The sequence below is a fragment of the Delphinapterus leucas genome, chromosome 9 (assembly GCF_059928025.1).
Source record: "Delphinapterus leucas isolate spDelLeu-1000000601 "Yukka" chromosome 9, BTC_Dleu_Yukka2, whole genome shotgun sequence".
In the NCBI taxonomy this organism is placed as follows: domain Eukaryota; kingdom Metazoa; phylum Chordata; class Mammalia; order Artiodactyla; family Monodontidae; genus Delphinapterus; species Delphinapterus leucas.
Genome location: NC_143137.1, coordinates 26,653,491 through 26,668,417, shown reverse-complemented (window position 1 = coordinate 26,668,417; position 14,927 = coordinate 26,653,491). Strand labels below are relative to the sequence as shown.

General features: G+C 34.6%; 1 long non-coding RNA gene across 1 annotated transcript in view; it reads right to left on the bottom strand.

The window, feature by feature from the left end:
- LOC115801700 (uncharacterized) overlaps positions 1 to 14,927 on the bottom strand; it is a 200,190-nt gene that overhangs the window by 42,960 nt on the left and 142,303 nt on the right. The window contains exon 4 of the long non-coding RNA XR_004022033.2: positions 1 to 14,927. This exon is cut by the window's left edge and continues 42,960 nt beyond it. This is a non-coding gene — a long non-coding RNA (uncharacterized LOC115801700).

Below are 14,927 nucleotides of genomic sequence, written 5' to 3'. Positions count from 1 at the left end.
AATTAAGATAGTTCTTGTGTTCCCATATACTGGAATGGAGATGGTAGGAATAAGTAAACTACAGAACCTATTGAAAGATTTAAAACTTGATGGTTTTCGTGATGGTATTTAAACACTACAGATGAAGATAGAAGAGAGATGTTAAAGACACAAACCTTACAGGAGTTCAGAAATCATTAAATACTGTAAGATTAGGTCCATAAAGAAAAAGACCTGGGAGTAAAATCCACAATGGTTTTATAAGAAATATTATAAGGAAGGCAAATTAAAAACATAAAAGATTGAAAAAATATGACCTTGTAAGAGTGTGTACGCATGCATAAATGTAGGGAACAGAGGAAATGATATAAGTAGAGAGGGAGGCTATTAAGGAAATGAAGCAATGGCTATTTAACAATGCTGTAGGAACTATTTGTTTTTCATTTATATGTACAGCCCAGATAACCTTATACACTGAAAAAAAAGTGAAATTTTTTTCATGTGATTTCCCTTTTTAAAAGTTTATCCCACCTTCATATCATCTGTTAGTTTATTTCTAAATGGTCCTGCTCTTGCAGGCTTCTCCCCGATATTCTCATCACTACAACTGACTAACTAGCCCCGCCACATGCCCTCACTTTCGCTCTTCTGGCATCCTAGCCGTTCTGTGAATCTATCATACTTGACAGAACACGTATTCCTTTGCTAAAGGTACTTTCACATAGAATTCCTTCCTTCCACCTAATATTCATATCTAAGTCAACTATGTCTTCTCTGGGATATCCTTTCTAAAAAACGTGTAATTGTACATTTCACTTGTTAGAATCTGTTGTGTATTTATGATTTCTACTTTTATGCTTATCAAATTCCTTTAATTGAATTTTAGGCTTTTTAAGGTAAAGAATCTTATTTGCTGCTTCATTTGTATCTTCTACAGTAAACAGAAAAGAAGTGGCTCAATAAATTGTTGATTGACCAGCATTTCCCAGTTGCTAACGTCTCCTATTTAGCACTAGTTTTTTAATGATTTACACATAATTATTTGTATTCATACAGCAATTTACCAACACAAAAATATAACCAATACTACTCCTATGTACCATATTTTTATTTGCATTAAAAAATCTTTCTTCTAGAGAGCTTTTTTTTTTTTTTCAATTTTGGCATTCTTACTCATAGGTCTTCCATTAATGCAAAAGATAATATTTCCTTTTCAACCACGAACACATCCTTTTGCTCATCTAATTAGGTCCTCTTGATTATCCTTTGAGACCTATCATCCATGTCAGGAGTTAAAGAATATTTTGTTCTCATTTATTCTACCAGGATCTCCTTCATTAGTTTAATTTTGGATGTATTCTTGCAGTGAAGCTCTTTGATCTTTGGTCATGACTCATTAAATAGCTCTTCTGAAATGCATCCCTCTTCATCTTATAAGATGACGGCCATTCCAAATCTTACTTATTTTGCAAGATACATTTCAAATGCTCCTTACTTCATGATACAACTCACAATTCGTTTCTCTCTCTCTTGAATTCTTCAGCACTCTGATTTCACCTGTACCATCACATTTTGCTTTTTATTCATTCAAATTCATTGACAACCTTTCATTTCTTGGGCACTATATTCTGTCACAAAGACAAAAATGAATAAGATAGGGTCTCTGGACTCCAGGATGTTGCAAACGAGTGGGGGGAGATAAAAAATTTTGTGGACAGTTTGGTAATGGTACTACACACAAAATAGTAAAGGAAGCCAGCAGAGGGAAACTTTTTCAGTACTTGGGCCCCAGAAAAGTCTATCCAAGAAGCTGATGTCTAAGTCAAGTCTTTAAAAATGATTATGGAGTTGGAGAAGGTGAGTAGAAGTATTTTGGATAGTGGGGAATGCTGAGTTATAACTGGTTGGAGCATAAAGTGAAGAGAATTACATACACTTTGAAGGGTTATTTTTTGGTTTTGTTATTTTGGGTTTTCATTTTTTCCCGACTATAGAGTGTGTGCTGAGAGTGGAAAGAAAAAGACTGAAATATACAGGACCTATTTTAGAGGGTTTTGTGTGCCAGCAAAGGCGTTGGGTACTACCTGTGGGTAGTGAGGGTTATTGAGTTGTTTTTTTCAGCAGAGAAACGATACGGTCAGAATTGAATTATGAATCAATTATTATTGAAAATTTGCAACGAGTAGTATGAGGACACAGTACTGTAGACAGAAGGACTGAGTAGGAGGCAGTTGCAGGAGCCCCGTGATGGAGGAGTATTGCCCAGATTATGGTACTGGTAGCTGTAAGGGAGGGAATGAGTTGAGAGATGGAGGATTTAGAATCTGAAGGACTTGTTGATTTATTGTACTGGAGGGTGAAAGTTAGGAGGAAATCAAGGATGACTCCCAGGTTTTGAGATTTATAGTCGGTCTTCAATTTGCTAGACCAACATAGAGGATGATGGAGGGGGGGCAAATGGAGGGAAAGAGAGAGAGATAAAGGATGAAATAGAGACTGTTAACCACAGAATGCTCAGAAGAGTGGATGACAGAAATGCAAAAGAAATAATGAAGAGGTCAGTTCACAAATGAGAGACTTTCTGTTCCCAGGCCCTGGAGAAGGGCCCTTTTGATGTGATACGGTCATATGTTCAGTATAATTTGCAAAGGTGAGATATTCTAACTGTAATGGATTTAAATTGTTGCTACTTTCAACTCTCACTTCCCTTTCATCATATGTCTCCTTTTGTTGAGTGGTGTTGGAGTAGTAGGCACAGAAATGTGAAATTCATTTAGGAAAACATTTAATGTGAGTTTACTGGGATATATTTATATAGCTTACAGTTATTTCCATGTATAACTGAGTTATAGGTTTCCTGGTGCAGGGACGGGTTCCAGGAACACTCCCATCACACACAGTGGACCCATGCATCTTCCTGGCATGGTGACATTGACAGCAAATTACCTTGCTAAGTGTCTTCAGTTCAAAATATATTTCAGATGAGTCATGGTGCAAGAAGACTAACAGCCCATGCACAAAAGAAAATTGATAAAAGTTTTCCCAAAATGGAAAACAATCCAGCATTATGCATATGATATTAACAAAATGAAGTATGAAGCTGAAAGGAACTTTCCTATGTTTTCAGTATTAAAAAAAAATACAAACTTCCACCAAATTTGTCCGAGGAAAAACTAAATTATTCTATTTACAGAAAATGTTACAAAGTCACTGAGTTAGGAACAGGTAATCAGAATATGCAACTGTAAAAGTAGAAAAACTAATTATAAAAAGTTTATTAAGCATTTAGTTAATAAAAAATATAAAGTTTCTTTATTTTATGATAGAGTTTTACATAGCTTTTTAAAATTGGTAATTTGTTGTGATTTCTCATCTAAAGAATACTAAATCTGGATCTGCTTTTAAGGTTATTGAAACCAATCAAGGGACTCTGAAATGAAAGTGAGAGACTAGTCTCAACAGGAAAGTTGAAGAAACCCAAAGGTTTGGTTAGACTTACGGTGAAGAGGTAGTCTGAGATCCAGACTCCCAAATTTTAAATGGACATTGGCCATGAACAAGAGGTACTTTATAGAGATTATGAAGAGACAGATTGGAGTTGCTGAAGGCCTGGGCCACAAAGAATTACACATCCTGTTTGCTTGCATACGTTCTCATTGCTGGTCTGTGTATTTCCTAGCAAAGGGTAGTACTCTTTTTCGTCTATTCACTGTACCCAACACAGTGCATTACACATAGTAATACATGTTTCTGACTTGACTTCAAAGACATTTTATTTTGTAGTTAGAACTTCATTGCCTCTAAGTAAACATTTCATTGTGCCATTTTTTTAATATATCATTTAACAACTGAAGCATTTTCCTTTTGAGCACAGAATTCATTTTTGATCTTTCTTTTCTCCTTGTTTTACAGCTTTTAATTGCTATTTTACTATTTTATTTTTCATATTTGAATAGTTACTTTGTTTTCTAGAATTTGACCTCATACATATAACATGGCCTCACTATACACATGGAGTTTCTTATTTTAATTTTAATATTTTTGAGCCACAACTGAGAACTTGGCACAGAATAAAGTAGAGAGAAAGGTCTAGTTCCTGCCCTTGGGGCTTTGAATTTCATTACACTGTGTTCACTGCACTGAAGTGGAGTCTGGGCCTCACCTCCGCTGCTTAATACCAGGCCAGGTACGGCTTCTTTCTTCCCCAAGAACGGATGGAGCTCTGTCTATCTTGCAACATCACTGCTAATAACACTGGCCTCTTTCTTTGTTTTTTTTCCCTCACTAACCCTTCTTTTTTTGGGGGTACATCTAGTTAAATAGGTAAAGGTCTGAAAAAAATCATACTAAAGGAGATTAGAGAGAAACAGTTCTGAGTGATAACAGGCCTGAGATACTGTCTGGAGTAAGTAGCTAATGTACAGAAAAGGTGCGTTTGTATTTTGGTCTAAGAATGGTGAAGTCTGCTTACTCAGAATGATAGCAAGGCTTAAGGTAGAAAAGGAGCCCACTATGGTATACAATTAGCTTGAAATTTAATTTTTTTTTAAATAAAGAGCCCCTAAAATTGGGGGTAGGACTTGCATTCATTTTATAGTATAACATAATATGCTTAGAATCACTGTATGGAATGAAGCTTAGGGAGCTTTTAGTAATAATTTAGTAATAAATAGATTTCTGTTATTATGCTGTGTTTGCACATATTGTTTAATCGAATTGACTAATCAATATATTGGGGTGGAGCCAAAAAAAGGTTAAATTGCCCATTTCTCTCATTTTTTAAACTCTTGGTAAGTATTTAATTACATTAGATGCTTTGAAATAGTAAAATTATGAGAAACACTCTCAGATACCCTGCTGCTTTGCCTTATTGGTAGTTGTGTGCTGTCATAAATTGAGAGGAATAATTTCTTCCTCTTATTGCACTTGTCCTACTGTGAGGAACATATATCATCAAGTTTCTAATGAAAATAATTTATCTAAGGAAGCATAAATACTAAATTCTAAAAAGTAAAAAGCACCAAACTTTATTTGAAAGCCCAAGTTCACTGCAAATAGCCATTGCTAGTTGTTTAATAAACTCTGCATTGTCTTCTTTGTATAGAAAATGCTGCCTCAAAAAACAAAAATTTTATAGTGACAAAAACTGTGAAATTCATGTGATGTCAATTAAGTTCATGGGCTGAAATTTTCATAGGATTATAAGATTTTATAAACTGCAATAAGTAAAACCTTAAAATAAAAATAGTCATTATTATCTGACTTATGTACCCAAATTTTGTAAATGACACTATTGCCTAATTAAATCTCTGAGTCTAACCCATGGATCCATTTACCTATTTTAATTTGAACCATCAATGAACAAGTATACATTTTAAAATTCATTATTCTATGTGTCTTACTGAATCTATTATAATCAAGTAAACTATGTATAAGAAAACTAACAAATATACCTCAATATAGGAATATTTTATGTTCTATCTCTCTTCAGATTTCTTCCTAGAGAAATATCAAAAAACTCTTTAAATTCAAACCCGTTATATAGCTCAGTGGTTATCAGATCAACTTCCCTATTTTGTTTAATATATTGTGAATTGTTTGATAATATAACGAGTATCACACCTATGTCTGAATAAGTTTAAAAGGAATAAATATTATATTAGATGAAAACAAATCAAGGAGATGATATGTAAAATAACTATCGAGGCCTGTAGTCAGGGTTAAAAATATCACACTCAGATATTGCACTTAGGGAAGATCTACTCTGATAGAAGTTATTGTAAAGAAGACTTCAGTTGTCTATAAGCTCAGTGTGAACAAAAAATTGTGATTGGATGCTAAAATAAGGTAGTAAACATCAATTTGCTCTCAAATCACAGTGGTAGGAGGGCAGTATTTGGATCAAAGAAGACAATAGCCCCATTTTCCTGTCATTCACTGTCACTGTGAACTTATGGACTATTATGTTCAGATGGAGAAGTCTCATCTTGTATTTAAAAGATGGTAAAAAACCTAGAAATTATGAAACATGAGAAATGTTTGAGGGAATTTGGGATGTTCAACCTGGAAAAAATGATAAAAACTTTTAAAGAGGAATTATTTGTATCACTTGTTATTTAGAGGCAAATAGAATCAAAGGACTGATGTCACAAAGACACACATTTCAGCTTCATGCGTAGGTTTACCCAAAGTTAGGTTAAGGAACAGATCTTATAAAGAGGTCGGTTCTCAATCACTAAAAAGCTTTTAAGAATCTAGATGAAGTTCTAGTAAGGATTTCCTTGTGATGAGATTGGACCAGATGACCAGTAACATGGCCATCACTGTTCAGGTTTGGGGACAGTGACTTCCGTAAGCAAATAAGCTGCATTCCTGATCTTCTAATGCAGATTTTCTGAGGTTGTACCCTTGGATTTGTCCTCACCTCAAAGGCAGTAAAATGTGACAGACTTTGTTATAAGAACATTAATTCCATTGAACTCATTATATTTTAACTTTCTTACCACTTAATTGCCTTAAAGAAGTTTAGGTAACTTGCCTTAAATCACATAGCTAGTAAGTAACACAGAAATGGTTTTCCATGCAAATCAGTAGAAGAATAAGCTTGTAAGTGATGTAGCGTTACAACTGAAGGTTAGCATGGCTGGGGTTCATCACTGTTTGAAGATGCCAAAGACTTCCTCTTTCAGTACTCAGAGGTGGCCAGATAGATTCACATTTCACTGAGGCCAACTCCAGAAAGCCAAATTATCAATAAACAATCAGGTGTATGACTGTATATACATTCTGAAAACATTCACATTAATACTCCCTACTCTTAAGCACTTTGGAAAAAGTTCATTGGTAGCCGTTTTATTTATTTACCAAGAAAAGTCACGGTCATGAGATATGGAAATACAGGAGAATCAATACATTGTCTCTTGCTACACTGTTAGTTCTATATGGTGAATGAGTAAATAAAGAGCTGAAGATAGACCAACATGGAAATCATGGAAGTCCTTGGAGATCATGGAATCTGAAGGAGAGTTACATAAGTCACACTTTTAATGGTATTACTCTAAGATAGCTGTGCTTTCATTCTGATTGACAAACTGTCTTATATGTATTATCACACTGAAGTTACTTACCAGAAACTCTTGTGGCCAACTTTCCGATCTTTTCCTTTTAAGTCGTTGACAACCTATGTTCTGACCCATCGTGCTGATAAATTTTAAAGCTCAGAGGACAAATGTATAACCCTAATTTTCTAGTTAGTGAATCTTCCAAGTACTTACCAGAGAATCAAAGTTTGTCTGGCTCCAAAGCCCAATGAAAGTCATGTAAGTCAGGAATAATGTCATTATAAACTATTTGTGATGATTTAAAGAGTATTTGCTTTGGGTACAACTATCAGTTCTCAAACTAACAATTTCAAGGGGAAAATACAAACCTCTAAATTGCTAATGCGGCTGTAAGAATAAACTTGGATGATCAGTCCAGGGAATTAAAAAAAAAAAAAAAAAGCAGGTCTTTTGGAAGCACCATGAATTATGCTGTTAAATTGTGGCTGGATTCTAATGCAAATCCAGGTTACCCAGGCATAAAAGGCAGCGGCAGTTGGCAAACACTGTGTTATTTATTTTCTAGATAAGCCATCTATCAAACTCTTCTCTCCTCACTGAAATGCACTCACACACCATGGAGAAAAAGAAGTTGGTAGGGATGGAGTGTAACCGTGGGAACTTCTTCTCTGAACTTTAGTAGAATCAAGCAAAAATCAAAGTCCTGTGTAAATTAACAGTTTGCTTGTTTGTCTAAACCAAACAAGAGAGAGATATTCATCTGGTTGCTACGCAGAGAAAGTGGTTACTGAAATGTTTCATGCCCTGCTTGACGAGCCTGTCAGGTGCCTTCTCTGAATCCACTGCCATGAAACACACCAATTTAAACCCCAAAATTACAGAAATGGAAACTCATCCTGAAAGTTGTCAGTTATTCCAAATCTCAAAAAGAAAATAAATGGATGGAGAAACCATATTTTACAGGTACATGAGCCAATTAATCAATAGTAGGGATTTTTCCAAAGGCTGGAGCAGAGGGATTTAGAAATATTATCATTTCAAGTCAGAGAACTTCTGCTTTGTATGCTATTCCAAAAAAGAAGAGGGTATTTCTTTTTGCGGTACGCGGGCCTCTCACTGTTGTGGCCTCTCCCGTTGTGGAGCAACAGGCTCCGGACGCGCAGGCTCAGCGGCCATGGCTCACGGGCCCAGCCGCTCCACGGCATGTGGGATCTTCCCGGACCGGGGCACGAACCCGTGTCCCCTGCATCGGCAGGCAGACTCTCAACCACTGCGCCACCAGGGAAGCCCAAGAGGGTATTTCTTCATCATGGTTTTATTTGTTTAGTAATTAACAGAAGACTTAGGAGGAGTACTGAGTATAAATCGTAATCCACACTCTTGAAGATGCAAGAAATACCCTATTATTTTATGTAAATCAAATTAAATCGGATACAAACCTCTATCCAGCCATTTGATGGGAATTTAAGTGAATTGGGGGTTATTCCCCTCTCCTTTCCCTGCTCATAACATAGGGATCCAGAATTATCTGGTACCAGGAGAATAGGCAAATGCCCTTCACATGAGTCTATGACCCAAGTCCACAAGGTCACCAGGAGGTTATAACTGTTCAAGGTCTTTATCACACTGCTAAGTCTGGAATCCAGAATCTTGGTTGGAGCTAAGAATTCCAGTGTCCAGCATTCACCCTTGAGGAAAGGGTGCACAGTCACTCCTCATAAAGGATACAGATACTGAAGAAAAACACCACCTGATATATCAAAAAACCAGCAAAAACCAAACACAAATAAATGTATCAGTGCATTATTCTTACAACAGAAGTCTTGCCTAAAATGTTTGCTTGAGGCCGGAATTTTTTAAACTGTTTTTTAACTTTCATTTTGAAATAATTTTAGGTATCAGAGAAGTTGCTACTATATATAAAATAGAAAACCAGTAACGCACAGTATAGCACAGGGAACTCTATTCAATACTTTGTAATGGCCTATGTGGGAAAAGAATCTAAAAAAGAGTGGATATATGTATAGCTAATTCACATTGCTATACACCTGAAACTAACACAACATTGTAAATCAACTATATTCCAATAAAAATTTTTTTTAAAAGTTGTAAAATAGTAATTTTCATATATCCTTCACCCAGCACCCCCTAATGTTAACATCTTACAATAACCACAGTAAAAAGATCAAAACCAGGAAATTAACATTGGTATACTACTATTAACTACAATACAGACCTTATTCAAATACCACCAGGTTTCCACTAATGGCCTTTCCCCACCCAGATTCCACATTGCATTTAGTTGTCTTCCTCTCTCCTTAGTCTCTTCCAATCTATGACCATTCTTCAGTCTTTCTTTGTCTTTCAAGACCTTGCAATTTGGAAGAGTATCAGTCAGTTAATTTCTAGAATATCTCTCATCTGTTTTTTTCTGATGTAATTTCATGGGGTTATACATGTTCAGAAAGATCACAGAAGTGATTTTGTGCCCTTCAGAGGGTAATAATGTCAATGTCTTACTACTAGTGACAGGACTAGTGATTTCTTGGCTAAGGTCCTATATGTGGGTCTTGAATTTCTTCCCTGTAAGTTACTGTTTCTTGGGGAAAATATTTGAGGCTACTCAAATAGTCAGTTCCCACTCAAAATTTTATGTACTAATTTAGCATCCATTGGTGGATCATGCCTGCAACAATTATTATTATTTTGCTGTTTGCCTAATGGTAATATTGTTTTCCTCTTATTCTTTCAACATTTATTAACTGGAATTCTTCAATAGGGAAAAAGATGTCCCTTCTCATTGATTTATTTATTCAATTTATATCAGTATGGACTCGTAGATATTTACATTATTCTATGGGTTATAATCCAATAACATCAGAGGTTCAGAATTTTAAACTGTAATACTACCCTATTTCTTTTTTCTTTGTTTGTTTCACAGATTCTCTTTCCTACCATAACTATAGTTGTCTCTAGTTCATTGTAACATGTCTGTTTATTCCATTCTTCTTTTATTGTTTCCGTTGATTTTTCTTCTCAGTCTTAACCATGACTTCTCCTTTTAAAAATTCTGTCTCTAATATTGTGTCATCCTTTACTAAAAACTTGTTATCTTTTCTCTCCTCCCCTCCCCCAGTGTTGTCATTTCCCCCCATCACCTTCCCTTATTTCTCTTTACTTTTTGTATAGGGGCTGATGGGCAGAAATATTTTGTCCAGTGTGAACAAAGATAAATTGCCTCTTCCCATCTTTTGAAAATAGTCCATTCGGTCTTTTGACTTTCAAGATGAATGTGAGCAAATTAGAGGAGTCATTCTCTATTTTGCCATCAATTTTCAGCAGGCACTGAGTAAGGTGTCTGCTAATGACACAGTAATGGGTTCTACTTCTTTTTGTTGTGTTATTGTGATTGACTTCAGAGAAGGAGTGACAATATTTTTTGAACAATTACTGATTCCATCAGTCTTTGAACTAAAAATAATTTAGAACAACACATATTTTACTGCAAGAAAATTAAAGTAAAATTTTTTTCTTTTGTATTTCTGTATGACAGTTGCTTAAATCGCCCTTATACTCTTATAGTTAGATCTACATCAAATATATATATTTTCCCTATTCTAACCAGAGGTTATAAATCTGACTTTCTTTTTCAGGTACATCAAAATATATGTCCATGACACATATTTTATTGTGATTGTAGAAGAGAACTCTTTTTAGGAAAAGAACAGAACCATAAACTCTTTCTGTGTTCCTTGGAAATTTCTAACAAAAGCTTATTCAGAACATTTTTTCTTACTTTGAATTGCTAAAAATATCTTTACAAGGATAGACAACGGGAATTATACTTCATTGAGACAGCAAGCAGTGAAACATACCTAATTGTACCTATATACTTTAGAGAATGGGCTTAGATCTTTGAAATTCTGAATGGTTCATTATAACCAACAATAACAAGTAGAAAGCAGAGACCTTTCAAACTAAGGATTTTGCAAATTCAGCAGTGGAAAACTTTAAAACTTTGAGTGTCATTTAAAAGTACCTAAATTATTAAATAAAGATAAAACATATACATGCATCTCAAAAGTATAAATTAATATTTATGTTATTAAACATTAATTAAAATTCCCTACACGTAAAAATCCCGAGGCCATCCATTTAAATACTAACAACCCAGAAAATAAGTGTTCTGAGATTCCTTCCTATTCAAAGAAAAGAATCATTAATTAAAATTAAAAGCCATTTTCATTCCCAAGAGCAGAAATAGGAATATCAAATAATAACCTAAGAAAGAAATGGGAAGGAGGCAAGTTTTAGCTTATGAATATTAATGAAACTCTTTAATAAATAAACATGTGGATGTCATAATCCTGTACAGGAAAACAATATGGCAAAGTTGTGATAGCTACCTCAAGGTAATCTATGCATTTAAACCCATTCCAAGCCAAATCTTAAAAGATATTGCTTGAACTTGACAGCTTTCAAACAGCCTACGTAGTATAGATGAGTGATGTTCATTCTTTTAAGTGTAGCTGGAATGCTTTTTCACATCACCCAAGTTTTTCAATGTATCTTCGTTAAAACTCAGGGGTAAAATTTCAACATAATTTATTTCAAATTTGGTACACCTTACTCAGTAAGATATTTAGAATCATTTTGTAAAGTAGAAGGAGATATTTATACCAATAATGATGATCCTAATTTTATTTTATGTTATAAAATGTTTAATGTTTTCTATCTCCTACTAACAAAAAGTAAAACTACGTGCCAGTTTCCAGACCGATTACATTTTAGCAGTATAGGATTTTCTCTTTCTCCTTTTTTCAGCATACAGGAAATGTTAGACCACGGTAGCTAATGAACTCAATTGAATTATGTCTGATATTTATATTTGATTCACTTTTAATTATTTCCAAGAGCTGAAGCCCAAAGTTCAATACCCAGGCAGTGGTAGACTGAATTAGTCTGAATGGCATCCATTCTCCATTCCTTCCTGTATCCATGTCCTTAACCAGGCATATACCACGTGCTCTCCCTGTGACCCAGCACGATTTCCCACTCCTAGGTTTGGCCTTGTGACCTACTTTGGCCAATAAAATAAGAAAATAGTATGCCAACGTCTAGCCTAAGCCACAAGAGGCTTACGTGTTTGGAAACACTTGCTCTTTTTTGATTCGGCCATCGCCTTGTGAAGGACATGCCCAGGTTAGCCTGCTCATCTTAGAAAAACAAGAGACATGTGCAGAAAAGCTAAGCCACCAACCCTCTGAGCCCAGCCTAGATCAACTGACTACCAGGAAAATGAAGGAACCTAGTTAAGAAGAGAAGACGAACCCAGTCCAGGCTAGCCTAGATCAGCTCATACTAGAAACAAATGTGATAAATAAATGTTTATTGTCCTAGGACACTGATGTTGCATGCTTGGTTGCTTTGCAACGGTACTGTATCCTTAGCTAACTGATAAACCGACACAGGTACTGAAGGATTGCCAAGATTTATTTTATCCCTTCTGCTTTATAAAGAACTTATAGTTTATAACTAAATATTTCACTAAACTATGACAAATTAAGTAATAAGAAACAGCTTACTGATTTATTATTTTCATAACACATTAATTATTCGTGATTGACATCATTTTAATCCTAATGACTGCTTTTGGCAATCTCCTTATATATAATTTATTTCCTCAAGTCTTTTTATAATAACACTTGAGAAGTGTATTAATACGTTTGTTTGAATTGAAACACGAAGGCAGAATTTTTCTGACAGAATGTAAGTCTGATTAGCTTGGGGATGCTTGGCTGATTAGGCTGTGGGGCAGACATTCTCCATAAATTTAATAGGTTAATTCTGCAATACCAAAATATTGATAAAAATATATTTAAAGCATATAATGAGATAAAAAAGAATTTAATACAAAAATATTGTATTAAAAAGAGTGTAATGGAATAGCATTTTGATTTGTTCTAACCCTTTTGGGTATATTGGGTTAAATAATTCACCACTAAATAAAAGAATAATAGGTATAATTTATAGTCATTTGGTATGTGTTTGTAAAGTTTTTGTTTGTTTGCTTTTTGGTTTACATCCCAGATATTGAGAAAGCATGGACAATAATGACTGCGCAATAAATCATTTTTCAAATCATGTACTTTCTAGTTCTTTGCTATTGCCAATTCAAAATGGGACTTAATTAAAAACTGCTAAAAATAATTTTTGGTGATATATCACTGGGATTTTGGACTCCAAATATGTGTCAACCAGACTATAATTTAAAATAATTTTTGATGATAGATCACTGTGATTTCTGATATTTAAAGAATTGAGTGACACATCTATGAAAAAGAAATAAAACTTCCTCCCATTCCCCTCTACTGATTTTTTTGAAAGTAATTTCTCTGTGTTCACATCTATAAAATCAAAACAAATCAAAATACAATTTGCGCAGGACTCTGTCCCACTCTGCAATTTCTTACACATTCACAGAGATAAGAACTAATTGAAAAAAATACCAATAATCTCAATAAGAAATGTATTTCTAATAAAATTCTACTTTTGACAGTCAGAAATTATATAGCAATATCAATACTATATTTATGATGCACAGTAATAATTGTAATGACTCAAGCCAGAAAAAAATTTAATATTTATAACCCTTTAAAGAATTTTCCACTTTTCATATGTATCTTTTCTTTGCAAAGAATATAGGAAAGATTATCAATAAAAGTCTTTCAAGAACGAAAAATAAATTATATTATGATAAAATTTTATTGTTAAACAATGGAATGGAAATATGAGTTCAAGGGAGAATAAAAGCCAAAGATGTAAAATTCCTAAATGTCAAAGAACAAATTGTTGATGTATTGTTTTGAATTGTGATATTTGAGTTTCACTAGATATTTAGAAGAGTATTATAACCCTATTTTAAAATCAAATGCCATAAATTATATCTATTTAAACTCATTAAGGAAAATCTTAGATGTCAAGTAAAAAATGTTCAAGAGGATACAAAAGTTATTTTAGGCTCTGGGAAGCTCTGCCACTCTGTAAACAAGCATGAGTATGGATAACGCATATGAGATGAGATGAATAGGCCAATACTTACAGATAAAACCCTGACACATTATATTTATGGATTGTGGCTAATTTTTTCTGGGCATTTATCATGTTGCAAGTGCTATTCTATCTACATTCAACAACTCATTTAATCTTCACATTACATCATGAGGTAGACACAATTGTTAGCCAATTTTACAGATTAAAACTGGGACTCAGAAGGGCTAATTAATGCACCCATGGTTATATAGTGAGTGAAATTGGCATAAAAACACAAACGGTCTGATTTAATATCCCACTAAGTTTGGAAACTGCCCCAGCCTTTCCCCTTTTCGCTTTCCTGGTAACCCTTCCTCTCTTCCCACGAAACTTTCATTAATGCCTTCTATCACTCACTCCACTCTGTACCCATAAATAAAAAATAGGAAAGATATATGCTAAAGATTAACACTGATGAGGGGTTATCCAGTGATTTTTATTTTTTTCTTTCTTAATTACTGACATTTTCTAAATTATGAGAAAAAAAGTTGTCAGGTTAGCTTATCATTCAGGTTCAGCAAATAGTCATCTTATTTCCCCCAACTCCATGGAGAAGCAAGCATCCCTATCCCATCAGAGCTGGGCTTGGCCAGGGAACTTGCTTAGGCCAGAGGAATGTGGGAAGAACTGATTGAGTGCCAGTCCTAACCCAAGGCTTCAAGAGGCATCTCTCATGTGTACCCACTCACCTAGGTGCTTCTGACCTCTGCCAGGAGAAGATGTCTCAGGTAACTGTACCCTCCAGCTTGGGTCCACCCACAGAGCGTAGCCAGAAGCAGAGATACCCTGGTCTAC